The following is a 12,767-nucleotide window of genomic DNA, read 5'->3' on the forward strand; positions in this document are numbered from 1 at the left end:
ACTGAGCACAGAAGTACAGTGCTTGGCCGTTGACAGCAGGAAGTCTAGGAGGAGGATGTTCAGAGAACTTCAGTAATTCTGAGGCAGTGCAATAAATACAGGTCTTTGGGCTGGAGGGAAAAACATATCTAAGGCATCTGAAGATACCTAAATTTTACTCCACTTGATTGAGGAGAAGTAAGTGCTTGTTTCCAGTGGTTATCTGCATTAAGATCTGAAAGACAGTGGTTTCTGGGTTTTCGTTTTTCACTGGTTTCCATCTGTCCCATGAACCTGGAAGGCACATGGAGCCTTGTTTTTAGATCCTGAAATGCTAATGGTTGCACAAAAGGCTTTGTGGCCCTCACACTGGTCTGGGAGCAGAGAAGTGAATGTCATCTCTCTCACAGTCAGACTGTCTTCTTATGGAAAGGTCCTAAAAAGGCAGGAGCGACCTTTAATCCCAAAGCCCAAGTTGGCAGATTCGGCAGTTTGTCTGGAGCTTCTGGGTCAGGATGAAACGCAATACCTTGCTGTGTCCGCCCCGCCTTGGCTTGTGGGCTTGTCGGAGCCTGACTGCCTCGGCCTGTGCTCCCGCCTGCTCTTCCCAAAAGAAGCTATCTGTTAAGGCATTTTCATTTGTTTTTTAACAAGGTTAGTTCCTCCTCCCTGGTGTGTGGTGCCTCTTTCTATCAATATATCCATTAAGGGTGACTAAGACCTCCACAGGGGGACGAGGGCGGCGCTGGCCTTCCAGCTGTGCCCTGCAGCTTTGATCCTGTTTGACAGGTGAATTGCATCTGGGCTCCAGACTTCATGGCCACTTCAAGGTTTCTGTCAACAGCCTGTGTATGTAAGAGGCCTAGAGAAGCCCAAACAGGAAAACTAGGGCCTAGGAAGGATTTCTGCTTGGAGGAAAACACTGAAAGCTCCTGCAGAACATAATGGTGATGGGCGCAAAGAACAGGCTTCTGGTTTAATTACATAAACTGCACTAAAGGGAGGGGAAAGCACATTTTGTGTTTTCCTCCTCTGGAGTGGGGAAAGTTAGTTTGTGACCAGGCCATCAGACGACAAGGATGCCTTCCTAATTCCCAGTGTGGGACTTACTCTTTCATTGTATTAATTCTAGAAAATATCCAGGCTGGCTTTTCTTGCTCTTCTCATAGGTTTCTAACTGGGGGTCAACACCACCTTTCACCCTTTCTTGTCTCCATGATAATCAGTTTGAAGTGGGCATTTTTTGAAAACTGAGTCATCCTCTTGCCTCTGCCGACACAGCTGAGCTCCAGGAACCGAGCTCAGCACCTCTCCCTTGGCCTGAGCTGTATCACCTAGGTTACCCTCAACAGGCAGGCGCCTCGTGTTTAATGGGCTTCACTCAGCCTTGTGACGGCCTTTATTTTGGTCATGACAGCACAAGAGAATTTTCTGGAACTTCCTGGCTGTTTTCCATAATGTTCAAATTACATTTTTTAATTTTCTTCCATCTTCTCTGGCCCTGTGGTCCATCAGTGTGTTTGTACCATCCCTGAACCTTCTTGAACAAGGATCATGACCTGTTAACTTTCTGTATCTCTGTATGTATGACTGGTCCAATAAAGAATCATTGTGTAGCACAGTGCTTCATGTAGTCTGTAGTGACTTTTTGTCAAATCACCTCTTTAGGTTTCTAGAGTTTGTAGAACAAATAGCTTACAAATACTTTATTCTCAATCTTGTTGTACAGTTTTCGAACCACATACAATGTGATATAAAGGGTGAAATGAAATCCCTGGCCTCTCAGTCATCGTCCACTCTTCCTTCCCACCATAAAGTTTATTAAGGGGGATGTTGCATTTTAATGATTTTTTTTTTTTAGAAAGAGAGGAAGGAAGAGAGAAAATAAAAATATCAATGTGAGAGAGAGAGACATCAATTCTTGTATGCGCTCTGACCAGGACTCAAACCTACAACCTTCCAGTGCACAGGACAGTGCTCCAACCACCTGAGCCACACCGGCCAGGGTAAAGTGTTGCATTGTAAAGCTATATTTAGAAAAAGTAGGAGAACCAAATTTACTTCAAGTGTTTTTCTTCCTTAACCCATTCAGTCTTAAAGGAAAAAGAAACCCCAGAATTAGGTGGTGATGAGCAGAGGCAAAGTAAGATGGGTATTTTCTGAAGCCGAGCTTAGAGAAAATAATTTCAGTATATTGATCTTATTCTAAGCATAGGTTAAACATATTATTCACCCTAACTTGTCCTTAAAAGTTAGTCACTTTTGGAACCTTCCCCCAAAAGCACCAAATATAAGGAGGCAAAACACAGATTTAGCTACTTCAGAAGTTTGAAAGCCATCACAGTCAAAGCTAACAGATAGCAGACCAAGCGGGCATTTACAGTGACTAAAATTGAAAAGGGATTAATATATATTATACAAGATTTCGTGCAAATCAACAAAAAAAAGGAAGTCAAAAGAAAAATGGGCTACAGGGATAAATAGGTGATTCCAGGAGGGCAAGTCCTAATGGTTGACAAGAAGATATAGAAGAAAAAAAATAAAGTGAGAATTAGGCTCATAGAGTTACTTTAATGGATATGGGCAGTAATAAATAAATGTACAGCCTCTGTTGTACATTTTAAAAAAGAGAGCGAGGCCCTTTCTGGTTTGGCTCAACGGTCAGAGTGTCGGCCTGCGGTCCTGAGAGACCAGGGTTCGGTTCCTGCTAAGGGCACGTACCTCGGTTGCAGTTTGTCCCCGGCCCTGGTTGGTTGTGTGGGTGGCAGCCACTCGATGTGTCCCTTTCACGTCGATGTTTCTCTCTCTCTCTCTTCCTCTCTCTCCCTCCCACTCTATCTGAACAAAAAATGGAAAAATATCCTCGGGTGAGGATAAAGAAAAAAAAAGAGAGAGAGAGAGAGATTAACTGAGAAAGCCAGAGAAATGCAAATTAAGTTAAAGCCAATACCCTACAGCCCTCAGAATTGCCAGACTTGAAGTGTGGACAGTGACAGCACCAGCACCCACGTATTGCTGCAGGTGCAAACCATTACAGGCACTCTGGAAATTACATTACAGTGCACTGGCAGCACTTTCAAGTTAGCTGTGCCCATGTCCAAGAGCCAGTGTCTCCCAAGAAATTCCCACCTGGGTCTGTAGGAGGACTACAGGAGGATGCCCCCACAGTGCTATTTGAGTTACTATGTTGTCGGAGGCAAGCGAGCTCCTGAATAAGTGAGAAGGTAGCAGATGCAAACCATTGAATGCTGCTCAGCCTTCAGAGACGATGAACTTGCCATAAGTGCAGCAGAATGGATGGATCTTACAAATAGTGTTGAATACTTAAAAAAATGGGATCTATCACATGATGTCATTCATGCAAGTGTAAGGCACACAGCACTGTATGTCATGATGATCTGCATATTTCAACTATCAAACATTGAAATGGTTGTTATGGGGAACACAGGTTGGTTTTGAAAGGAGGACAAAAGATAAAACTGGTATGGTTTTAAGCTGACCAACCATACCCATTTGCCTGAGTCTTTCCTAGTTTTGGTACTAAAACTACCACATTCCAGCAAAGCCCTCCATTCTCAGCCAGTGGGGATGGCTGGTTGCCCCATCCCCAGCCAGTATGGCAGCTATGGAAAACCTAATTCAGATCAACACACTTCTTTGGCAAAAAAACAATCCAGTTGGCTCTATTTGACTCAAAGGAAGAACCAAAGATTTTATGATGACCCATGAGACATACAAACTATGCCTTCACACCTCTGTGACCACATCTAATTTCTTTCCCAACTTACTCTGCTCCAGCCCTGCTGCCCTCAGGGACTTCAGTCACTTGCTTTCCCATGGAGGCCCAACTGGCCACCTACTTAAAACTGAGAACACCTACTTAAACTTCTACCGCTCTCCAGCATTTTCCATCCAGCTTATCCTGCTTTAGTTTTTTTCTTCATGGTACCTACATCTATATTCATTATGTTTCTTATAAATCTCTCTACGAGAATATATCCCCAGTGTCTGGCACAGGGTCTGGTACACAGTAAAGGCTCAATAAGTATTTGTGAAATGTAAGGAAAAAAACAGTTCCTTGAAGGACGGGGTAACAATGGGATGAGAACTGAAGACTAAGTTTAACTCTACCCTGGGCCATGGTGGCAGGAAGCAGGGCCTCCTTACTGGCAGGAAAGAAAGTGCTTCTCAAGCAGAATCAACATTGTGTAATAATGGCCTTGCACTTCATTAACTCATGTAATCCTGAAGACAGTTTCATGAGATAGTGCACTCATTATTCTCATTTTATAGGTGGAGAAGCACACACAACGTGCCTGCTGCTGCACGGCTAGTACCCGGTGGGGCCGGCGCCTGGCTCACCTGTGTTCCAGAGCTGCTTGTTCAGCATGGCGAGCCCTGGCCCAACTGGGATGGGCTGTGAGGGCAAACTATACACCAGATTTCAAAAAAAGTAAATCAAGTATCTCAGTTTGTTTATATTGGTTATATAAGGTGATAACATTTTGGCTAATAAAATGTTATTACAATACTGTCACCTGTTCTTTTTTAGTTTTTAATGTGAACACTAGAAACTTTTAAATGATCTGTGCACTCACCTTATATGTCTATTGGACAGCATGAGCCTTGGACCAGCAGCGTCAGTGTCAACAAGGCCCAATGGACAGGCTGACCCCCAGAGCCAGTGTCAGACCTGAACCAGAGTCCTCGTTCTACAAGGTCTCCAGCTCGCTCACAGTGCGCACGGAACGCTGAGAAGCGCTGTCTAGACCAAAAGTCGGCAACGTTCTCCAGAGGGCCAGAGAGTAAATATTTCAGCTTTGCAGACCATACGACTTTTGTCTGAAACGTACTTCGCTCAGCTTTTATAGTGTGAAGGGAGTCATAGGTAATAGCTGCAAATGAATAGATGTGGCTTTGTTCTTTTTTTTTTATCCTCACCCGAGGACATTTTTTCTATTTTTTGTTCAGATAGAGTGTGGGAGGGAGAGAGAGAGAGAGAAAAACATCGACGTGAAAGGGACACGTCGAGTGGTTGCCACCCGCACGACCCAACCAGGGCCGGGGACAAACTGCAACCGAGGTACATGCCCTTAGCGGGAACCGAACCCGGGTCTCTCAGGACCACAGGCCGACCCTAACCGCTGAGCCAAACCGGCCAGGGCAGATGTGGCTTTGTTCTAATAAAACTTTTTGTTTCTTTACGAAAAGCAGCTGGTGAGCCAACTCCACCCACGGGCAGTAGTTTGCCAACCCCGACACTAGACCACTATGTTATGCTGGGCCTAATGTTAAGTAAGGACCCCCTGCCTCTAAGATGCTGTCCCCTGACTTTCATTTCCTTCCAAACTCTCTTAAGAATTCCAGACCCTTATTTCCGTTTCCCACTAGATGCTACTTAGGTGTCCCATAGGATCCTAAAACTCAGGTCCAAATAGGAACCCTTTCTGCAGCATACCTTTTCTCCCCATGGACCACCTGGTAACTCAGACCAGAATCCTGGAATTCATTCTATATGATTTCTTTCTTATCACCCTCTCCCTCTATCTGATCAGTCACCAATCAAGTGTCAGATCCGTCATTTATTTTTTTGTTTTTATTTTTGGATATGAGGCCCCAGGTGCAGCTCAGTTATTCTGTCTGGATAGTTTCCCCTCAAAGCCTGACCAAGAACCTGAGTGGTAGGTTTGGGGCATCCCCACCCCGGAATCAGGAGGAGTCAGCCTGCTGTCAGCTACAGAGAGAGGGATGTCGCCACCCAGTGGCTGTGTAGGGGCTAGCTCACTCTCTCTCTCTGAATCTGAACTGAAAATAGTCATCGCTACAACTGTTAGTGGTGTCCACAGAGCACAAAGACAGGAGGCTTTGGCTAGAAATAAATGGCAAAGATATTTTCAATGGCCTTAGGGTTTGCAAATCAGAAACAAAACTAGGCAATATGAAGAGTGTTATGAAGAAGAAAAAAAAGCTATGAGTTCTCATAGTAAAAAGTACAATCTTGCCTGGTCAGTGTGGCTCAGGGGATTGAGCATCATCCCATGGACTGAGAGCTCCTGGTTCGATTCCTGGTCAGGGCACATGCTCGGGGTTTTAGGCTCGATCCCCAGTAGGGGACGTGCAGGAGGCAGCAGTGTTTCTCACATCGATGTTTCTATCTCTCTCTCCCCTCCTCTCTCTGAAAGTACATTAAAAACATGTATATTTTTTATATTTATCTTTTTCTTTTTTAAAGTACATTCTTGAGAAGAATCAGTCTCGCATTCTTAGTCTCTGGATTGGTCCGAGATGGTCATCCATTAGACGACCGGTGGTCTGGATAATGGACACGTGCACATTCTCTCCTAAGTTCTTCAGAGGGTCATCTATAGGGCTTGTATGTGTCTCCAGGCACTGATGCACAACTGAAAGGTTCAGAAGTTCAAACCCTCAGGCTAAAGTAAAATAAAATCTATTCCTCATGCTTCAGCCCGTTTGAGCCGAACATGTTTTATCAGCATCACTGTACAGGCTCCACTTTAAGTCAGCTTAGTTCTGCTGACTCCACCTTGTTTTCTTCACTCATTGCTCAGCCGAGAGCCAAATACTGTGATCCGTGACCAGCTGGCCCCCAGGCCGCCCTCCAGGAGCTTCCCTGCCTGCTCACCAGAGCAAAGGTGGTCTAAGAACGGAGGAGCTGAGGTTTGGCCTGACACTCATTTGTCCCTCACTGCCACACAGTGTTCCTAGCCCGTGGTGGTGAGGTGTGAGTGGCCAGCTAGAGAAAAATGACTTAAAATCAACAAAGTGGAATGGCCTGTATATTCATTTCTGTGCTACTGTAACAAATTACCACAAACTGGGGGGCTTAAAACAACAGAAATTTATTCTCTCCCAGTTCTGGGGGCTAGAACTCCAAAATCAAGGTGTTGACAGGGCCATGTTCCTTCCCACGGCTCTGGAGAAGAACCTTTCTTATCCTGTCTTGCCTCGTCCAGCTTCTGGCTGTGGCCGGCACCCGTGGCACCCGTGGCATCCGTGGCATCCTGTGACAGCATCACTCCCATCTCTGCTCCACCTTCTCTGTGTCTCCTTTGTGTCTTCAAATCTCTCCTTCAAAGGACACCAGTTGTTGGATTTAGGGCCGATCCTACTTCAGTAAAATTTCACTTTAGGTCAACTACATCTGCAAAGACTTTATTTCTAGGCGAAGTCAGATCGACAAGTACTGGGGGTTAGGACTTCATAAATTTTGGGGGACACCATTCAACCCACAACATCAGGTGATCATTTATTGAGCACGTAATACTAGAAAAGGGCAGCAGGAAAAGAAAAACCAAAACATGTATTTATATAATTTAACACCTCAATATTAAAGGAGAAAAACCATACAATCACGTCACTAGACACAGAAAATGTATGTGATAAAATTCAACATACCCGTAATAATAAAAATCTCCTTACAAAAAAGGAACAGAGGGAGCTCTCTGACTATTAAAGGTGGCATTGGAGCAAAGTCTTGAAGGAGGTGAGGGAGAAAGCCCTGGGAGAAGAGTTCCAGCAGAGGGCACCTGTGCAAAGGCCCTGAGGCAGGAAGAGGCCTGGGGCATGTGAAGAACAGTAGATTGCACAGTGAAACTGAACAGAGAAACCAAAGAGAGGAGATCAGAGAAATATGGGTCTGGGGGCAGAGAATGTAGGAGTCTGTGGGCTATTGTAAGAACTTACTTTCACCCTGGCCGGTTTGGCTCAGCGGGTAGAGCGTCGGCCTGTGGTCCAGAGAGACCTGGGTTCGGTTCCCGCTAAGGGCGTGTACCTTGGTTGCAGTTTGTCCCTGGCCCTGGTCGGTCGTGTGGGTGGCAGCCACTCGATGTGTCCCTTTCACATCGATGTTTCTCTCTCTCTCTCTCTCTCTCTCTCTCTCTCTCTCTCTCTGTTCCTCTCTCACCCTCCCACTCTACCTGAACAAAAAATAGAAAAATGTTCTCAGGCGAGGATAAAAAAAAAAAGAACTTACTTTCACTCCCAAGGTGGTGGGAAGCCATCACAAGGTGGTGATCAGAGGAGTGACAGAACATGACTGATGTTTTCTTCTTCTTTCTAAATCCTCACCAGAGATATGTTTCCATTGACTTTAGAGAGAGAAGAAGGGAGAGAAAGAGAAAGAGAACCATCAATCAGCTGCCTCCCATATGTGCCCTGACCAGGAATCAAACACACAGACTTTTGGTGCATGGGACAATGCTCCAACGGACTGAGTCACCCGGCCAGGGCATGACTGATATTTTCAAAATATTATTTGGCCTGTAAGCTTGAAAATGGATTGTTGGGCCCTGGCCAGTTTGGCTCAGCAGTTAAGGTGTCGGCCTGCGGTCCAGAGAGACCCAGGTTCAGTTCCCGCTAAGACCACCTACCTCGGTTGCAGTTTGTCCCCAGCTCTGGTTGGGTTGTGCAGGAGGCAGCCACTCGATGTGTCCCTTTCACGTCGGTGTTTCCCTCTTTCTCTCTCTCTCTTCCTCTCTTTCTCCCTCCCACTCTATCTGAACAAAAAGTGGAAAAATGTCCTCGGGTGAGGATGAATAAAAAAAGGATTGTTGGGGCAAAGGTAGAAGTATCAAGGAGAAGCCAGTAGGAGAGGGGAGGAGGGGTCTGACTCTGGAGATCCAGAAAAAGCAGGGCCACTGGTTTTGGAGTGAATCAAGAGTTAAACGGCAGGAAAGATGGCCTTACCCTTTCTGACGTGGGCAGATGTGGGGCAGAGGATCAGGAGCGCAGTTTGGGACAAAACACAGTTGTCGCTTAGCTACCCAGTGGTGAGGTTATGCATGGAGTGGACACAGGAGTTTGGAGAGTATGGGAGCGGGCAGGAGACACATGCTGGGAAGTGGCAGCATCTACAAGTAGTTAGACCCAGGAGCCTGGACCCAATTACTCCTGCAGCCCTGCAGCTCTCCGGACTTTAAGAAGTCATTACCGCCCTGGCCGGTTTGGCTCAGCGGTTAGAGCATCGGCCTGCGGTCCAGAGAGACCCGGGTTCGGTTCCCGCTAAGGGCACGTACTTTGGTTGCAGTTTGTCCCCGGCCCTGGTTGGTCGTGCGGGTGGCAGCCACTCGATGTGTCCCTTCATGTCGATGTTTCTCTCTCTCTATCCCTTCCTCTCTCTCCCTCCCACTCTATCTGAACAAAAAATGGAAAAATATCCTCGGGTGAGGATAAAAAGAAAGGAAAGAAGTCATTACCATAAAAAAATAGTGTTTGCGCCCAGGACAGGAAAACAGTTTTGAGAAAGAGTTTGTGGTTTGTGGGGATGCTTCTGGGATGGTAGTAATAGTCTAGTTCTTCTTTTTTTATTTATTTTTTATTTTTTTTCCTTTATTAATTTTTAGAGAGAGAAAGTGAGAAGGAGAAAGAGATAGAAACATCAATGAGTGAGAACATCTATTGGCCACCTCCTGCATGCCCCTGACTGGGGATCGGACCCACAACCTGGGCATGTGTCCTGACCGGTAATCGAACCAGTGCCCTCTTGGTACATGGGTCGACGGTCAACCACTGAGCCATACCAGCCAGACATAATAGTCTAGTTCTTGAGCTGGATGGTAGTTATATGGGTGTTTGCTTTATATTAGTTCATTATGCTCATGTTGATATTTTATGCAGTTTAGTGCATGTATATAGGTTACATCTCATAACTAGAAAATTTTTGAGATAGATAGATATCTGCCTAATAAGGAAAAACCAGGAGAATGAGATTAATATTTAGAAATTATTTATGTTGAGCCACAGGGAGCTGCTTTTTAAAAATGTTTATTAATTAATTAATTAATTTTCTTCAGCTCAGGAACTCCTGTGATCCTTTACGAGAAAAGTTTTCCAATTCTCTAGGTAGAAGCCCGGTGGAGAGAGGGGCCATGTTCCAAGACTGATACTGCATTGGCTTGAGCATCCCTGGTATGGTCTCCTAGCAGCACAGGAGGCTGGTCGTGGGAGATGGGCTTCTGACTACAGTAATCTCACTTGGGTTGCTCCTATCTTCATAATCACACCTAAAAGCGATGGAGTAACTTCCCCTCTTTTAAAACAAATTTTTTTCTTTATTGATTTTAGAGGGAGAGGAAGGAAGGGAGAGGGAGAGAGAGATAGAAACATCTATGAGAGAAAACATTGATTGGCTGCCTCCTGCATGCCCCCCACTAGGAATCGGGCCAACAACCTGGGCATGTGCCCTGACCGGGAACTGAATGGGTGACCTCTTGGTGTGTGGGTCGATGCTCAACCACTGAGCCACTAGGTGCAACTTCCCCTCTTTAGAGCACATATACATTTAATTTCTTTTACCTTCTCAACAACTCTGTGAAGTAGGTGAGGAAGAAATAATTACTGTCCAATGTACAAGAAAGAACGTCAAGATTCAGAGCAAATAGAACAATGCTACTTTTATAACTGGGAGGGGACTTTGTTATCTAATTCAACCCCTTTTTCCTGAGGAGAAAACCTGGGACTGGAACCCAAGTTGCTGGGCATCCTGGAGCTCTCCACTCGGGTCCACCCGTCTGGAGGAAGTGGCTCTGGTTGCACCTGGCACATTGTCAACTCCAGAGAATGAGCATAGAAGGAAAATAAGATCTTAGTTTTATTAAGAAAATAGCTTGACCTTGTGGGCCCCCTGGAAGGGTCTTGGTAACCCTCCCTAACCATACCCCGCCCCCAGCATGCTTTGAGATGCACTGCTGGTCTAGATCATTAGGAGTCAAGAAGGGTGATTGACTGCAGGAAAGTCAGGGCAGTGGCTGACAGAGGGATGTTGGGGAGACATGACATTGTTCACACATCTCTTAGGGCGCCTTAATTTGTGAGGCAGATCCCTTTGGTGGGAAGGCAGCAGGGACTCAGTGAGTGAGCTCTGTGTGTGAGGAGGGGAGTGTGATTATGGAGGGAGGGGACAGAGGAGAACCCCAGGATCTCAATGTGGCCGACAACCAGCTGTGGCTGGGAGGCCTGGAAAGGAAGCACCACTTGTATATTTGTCTTAATTGACTTGTTAGTGGTACTGAGGCTCTTGAGTTCCCCAAGACAGAAATCAAGAGGAAACTCCAGAGAAATTTCCAGACAGATTTTATTAAGCTTATGCTTGAGCATGGAGGAGGCAGCACAGAGTAAAGGAAGGTCCTCTGAGCTGGCTCAAGGCTGGCTCTGCTTGGCTGCTTTTATAAGCTGGGGTCAGGGCAAGCTTGTGCAACAAGGTGGGCTTGTGAAGGGTTCAGGGAGTGGAATTCTCTATGTCAGGTTGGCGTTACCCCCTCCATTTGTAGGTTGCTTGGCAACTATCTCTGCCCGTGTGCTGAGGGGGAAAGATGATGGTGTTACTCATTACCATCACCCCAGGAAGGTCGTATAGTGGCCAAGCCTTGTTCAACTGTGCATGCAGAACAGGGTTTTCACCATGTTCTTCCCACCTGGCCTTAACTTGGATTCCTGGCCACCCAGTATTTTTCCACTCCTGGGTCCAGGTCTCTATACTGTCTGAAATGCAGGCTGCTGAAACAAAGTACCACAGACTGGGCAGCTTAAACAAAGGACATTTATTTCTCACAGTTTTGGAGGCTGGAGGTCCAAGATCAAGGTACCTGCAGATGCAGTTCCTGCTGAGGGACCTGCTTCCCAGCTTGTGGATGGCAGCCTTCTTCCTGTCCTCACGTGGTGGGAGGAGACAGTGGGCTTTGGTCTCTCTTCCTCTTCTTATAAAGCCACACATCCATCTTGAGGGTCCTACCCTCATGACCTCATTTAACCCTTATTACTTCCCAAAGGCCATGTCCAGACACCATCACACTTGGGGCACAGGGCTTCAACATATGAAATTAGGGGGACATCATTTGGTCCACAGCTGTGCTCCTGCCATTTTGATGACTAGCCCTATTGAGGTTCAGGGACTTTTTCCTGAACCATGATTCCTCTGAACCTTTATCCTCTCCAGATATTTACAATAAAGTAACTGCCCTGTGGGTTTGTCCTGGGCCTCCTCCCCAGGACTGGGGGGCTGGCAGGCAGAGCAAGGTTCGCGCTGAACTGGGTCTGTACATGCTGAAGACTCATAAATCCAGTGGCTGGAATGAACAGTCAGGCTGTGTCCTCAGCCAACCCTGAGTGACCTGGGCAGGCCACTCAAATGCTTTCTGGGAGTCGGCAAGGCTTTGCTGGGCTGTGGCCTGGAGCGAGGGCCCAGCCGGATGCCAATGCATTGCATTACAGAAAAGCTTCCATTTTTGTCTACATCCCTCCACCCCTTCCCTGTTTTGGCTGCATCTTTGAGACAAGGTGGTCAGAGCTGGCAGAAGCCAGGTGTCTGAAAATGAGATTTGGACCAGTTTTGTTTTGTTTTTCCGTCTTTAATGGCTGTGCTAGGTGAGTCTCCCTCTTAGCAGGAGACTTTCCTGGTGGAGGGGGCAAATGGGAAGTGAGGGCAGCAAAATTATAATGTGGGCAGAGCTTGTCTTCAGAATCTGTCCTGAACATGTTCTGTGCCTTTGCCAAATTTCCAGGGTCCATCCCATGTCCAGCCGTATCCCACCTGTTCCCAGGTATCCCAGGCTCCTCCCTGAGCCAGGATAAAGCTGGTTTCCGAGGCTGATGTCTTGCTCTTGCCCCTCCGACCTGGCGTCAGCCTGGAAAACATCGCCTCTCCTTTCCTGCCTGTCTGGCCCCTGCCCTCTTCTCACCCTCCCCCACTCTCCAGTCCCTCTGGTCTCTACTCACTGCATGTTGCCAGGCATTTTGAACTGAATCTTACATGGCTTTATATTGCTATTTAA

This window comes from Molossus molossus, unplaced genomic scaffold, assembly GCF_014108415.1.
Source record: "Molossus molossus isolate mMolMol1 unplaced genomic scaffold, mMolMol1.p scaffold_m16_p_4, whole genome shotgun sequence".
Lineage (NCBI taxonomy): Eukaryota > Metazoa > Chordata > Mammalia > Chiroptera > Molossidae > Molossus > Molossus molossus.